We start from the raw sequence: 3,957 nt of genomic DNA, 5'->3' as shown, positions 1-3,957 counted from the left end.
AACAATGTTTTTCCTTAGTGATCTATTATGGCTTTTTCCTATATTTTATTCACACTCTTATAATCATGTGGGAATAAAGGTATTTTAAAATATAAAAGGCTGCTATTACCTTTAAAAGATTCAGTTCAGTTCAGTCGCTCAGTCGTGTCTGACTCTTTGCGACCCCATGAACGGCTGCACGCCAGGCCTCCCTGTCCATCTCCAACTCCTGGAGTTCATCCAAACTCATGTCCATTGTGTCGGTGATGCCATCCAGTCATCTCATCCTCTGTCGTCCCCTTCTCCTCCCATCCTCAATCTTTCCCAGCATCAGGGTCTGTTCAAATGCATCAGCTCTATGCATGAGGTGGACAAAGTATCGGAGTTTCAGCTTCAAAATCAGTCCCTCCAGTGAACACCCAGGACTGATCTCCTTTAGAATGGACTGGTTGGATCTCCTTGCAGTCCAAGGGACTCTCAAGAATCTTCTCCAATACCACAGTTTAAAAGCATCAATTTTTCAGTGCTCAGCTTTCTTCACAGTCCAACTCTCACATCCATACATGACTACTGGAAAAACCATAGCCTTGACCAGATGGGCCTTTGTTAGCAAAGTAATGTCTCTGTTTTTAAATATGCTATCTAGGTTGGTCATAACTTTCCTTCCAAGGAGTAAGCATCTTTTAATATGCTGTCTAGGTTGGTCGTAACTTTCCCTTTAAGGATCAAGTGTCTTTTAATTTCATGGCTGCAGTTACCATCCACAGTGATTTTGCAGCCCAGAAGAATAAAGACAGCCACTGTTTTCACTGTTTCCCCATCTATTTTCCATGAAGTGATGAGACCAGATGCTGTGATCTTAGTTTTCTGAGTGTTGAGCTTTAAGCCAAGTTTTTCTCTCTCCTCTTTCACTTTCATCAAAAGGCTCTTTAGTTCTTCTTCACTTTCTGCCATAAGGGTGATGTCATCTGCATATCTGAGGTTATTGATATTTCTCCCAGCAATCTTGATTCCAGCTTGTGCTTCTTCCAGCCCAGCATTTCTCATGATGTACTCTGCATATAAGTTTAATAAGCAGGGTGACAATATACAGCCTTTACATACTCCTTTTCCTATTTGGAACCAGTCTGTTGTTCCATGTCCAGTTCTAACTGTTGCTTCCTGAACTGTATACAGGTTTCTCAAGAGGCCCATCAGGTGGTCTGGTATTCCCATCTCTTGAAGATTTTCCACAGTTTATTGTGATCCACACAGTCAAAGGCTTTGGCATAGTCAATAAACCAGAAATAGATGTTTTTCTGGAACTCTTTTGCTTTTTTGATGATCCAGCGGATGTTGACAATTTGATCTCTGGTTCCTTTGCCTTTTCTAAAACCAGCTTGAACATCTGGAATTTCGAGGTTCACATATTACTGAAGCCTGGGTTGGAGAATTTTGAGCATTACTTTACTACTTTAAAAGATTAGGCTTGCATTGTATAGAGCCTTTCACATCATGCTGAGGTAAAGCCATGCATCTGACCTCATGGAAACTGAAAATTCCTCCTAGCCAACTGATATACATGCATTTTTAAAGGTTTTTATAATATTCCATTGTACAGATATCTCCCATACTGCTCAATCATTTTTGAATGATGGACATGTCCTTTGTTGTCAGGGTTTTGACTTAAAAGGGTTCTCTGAATCTATAGAGGGCATCCTCCTAGAGGTTCTTTTTTTTTTTTAAACATGAATTCATGGCTGATTCATGTCAATGTATGGCAAAAACCACTACAATATTGTAAAGTAATTAGCCTCCAACTAATAAAAAATAAATGGAAAAAAAATGAAGGTAACATTTTAAAAGCATTACAGAAGAAAACTGACACTGACATGGTAAGCAAAATTCATAAGCCCTTTTGAGACAAATTGAAGACTTTAAGGTACCTTCTCTTTTGTGATTATCTGTGAGGAGCTGAGCTTCCCCACCGCCTGCAGCTCCAGGCTCTCCTGGCCTCCCTGTTACTGCAGCAGAAGCAGCCTCACCTCCCTGAAAATATTTCTTTTAGTGCACCCAAAGCTGTTCTAGCTAAAGGTCCCAGGCTCACCACAGCCAAAGGCCATTTTGTGTTTCTATTCACACTAGGACTCTAAACCAAATGCGCAGCCTTTTCTAAATTAGAGCAGAGTTCTTTGTACATGTTGTTCACTAAAGACATCAGACAGTGAAAGGAGGCCCTGTCTCAAGCTTTCTCCGTAATTTCCCTCCCTCCCAGGTGCCCATGTTACTCACTGAGGAGGAAGCTGGTGAATCCTAGGAGCCAGGAGGCACAGCAGAGGTGGGGGCCTTCTGAGCAGGGCCTCATCACAAGCTGCAGGCCTGTTCCACTGCAGAGGAAGCATTGATAGAGGTGGCTGCAAAAGAAGAGGAAATAGTGGTCTGGAAGAGGCTCCCCCATCCTCACCTCTCTCTCTGACTCCTGAGCAGTGGATGCTCCCCTTATGTCCTACACAACTTTTCATTATAGTGTATATTAGCATTCTAGTTTCCTTTTTGGCATTATATTTAACTGCAAAAAAGTGAATAGATTCTTCTCCTATGGGAAATAAATGGAGAAGAAAGTTTATTGCATCTTTCATTGGGCAACATATGTACTCTTTATTTTTTTTAATCTTATTTTTTAATTAATTAATTTATTTATTTTACTTTACAACATTGTATTAGTTTTGCCATACACTGACTTGAATGCACCATGGGTGTACATGTGTTCTCCATCCTGAACCCCCCTCCCACCTCACTCCCCATCCCATCCCTCTGGGTCATCCCAGTGCACCAGCCCCAAGAACCCTGTATCATGCATTGAACCTGGACTGGCGATTCGTTTCACATATGATAATTTACATGTTTCAAAACCATTCTCCCATATCATCCTGCCCTCGCCCTCTCCCACAGAGTCCAAAAGACTGTTCAATACATTTGTGTCTCTCTTGCTGTCTCGCATACAGGGTTATCGTTACCATCTTTCTAAATTCCATATATATGCACTAGTATACTGTACTGGTGTTTTCCTTTCTGGCTTACTTCACTCTGTATAATAGGCTCCAGTTTCATTCACCTCATTAGAACTGATTCAGATGTATTCACTTTAATGGCTGAGTAATATTCCATTGTGCTTATGTTCCACAGCTTTCTTATCCATTCATCTGCTGATGGACATCTAGGTTGCTTCCATGTCCTGGCTATTATAAATAGTGTTGTGATGAACATGGGGGTACACATGTCTTTTTCAGTCCTGGTTTCCTCGGTGTGTATGCCCAGCAGCGAGATTGCTGGGTCATATGGCAGTTCTATTTCCAGTTTTTTAAGGAATCTCCACACTGTTCTCCATAGTGGCTGTACTAGTTTGCATTTCCACCAATAGAGGAAGAGGGTTCCCTTTTCTCCACACCCTTTCCAGCATTTATTGCTTGTAGATTTTTGGATAGTAGGCATCCTGACTGGTGTGTAATGGTATCGCATTGTAGTTTTGATTTGCATTTCTCTGATAGTGAGTGATGTTGAGCATCTTTTCATGTGTTTGTTAGCCATCTGTATGTCTTCTTTGGAGAAATGTCTGTTTAATTCTTTGGTCCATTTTTTTGATTGGTCGTTTATTTTTCTGGAATTGAGCTACAAGAGTTGCTTGTATATTTTTGAGATTAATTCTTTGTCTGTTGCTTCATTTGCTATTATTTTCTCCCATTCTGAAGGCTGTCATTTCACCTTGCTTAGAGTTTCCTTTGTTGTACAAAAGATTTTAAGTTTAATTATGTCCCATTTGTTTATTTTTGCTTTTATTTCCATTACTCTGGGAGGTGGGTCATAGAGGATCTTGTTGGGATTTATGTCGGAGAGTGTTTTGCCTATGTTTTCCTCTAGGAGTTTTATAGTTTCTAGTCTTGTTTAGGTCTTTAATCTATTTTGAGTTTATTTTTGTGTATGGTGCTAGAAAGTGTTCTA

This window comes from Muntiacus reevesi, chromosome 1 (assembly GCF_963930625.1).
Source record: "Muntiacus reevesi chromosome 1, mMunRee1.1, whole genome shotgun sequence".
Lineage (NCBI taxonomy): Eukaryota > Metazoa > Chordata > Mammalia > Artiodactyla > Cervidae > Muntiacus > Muntiacus reevesi.
This window is presented reverse-complemented; position numbering follows the sequence as displayed.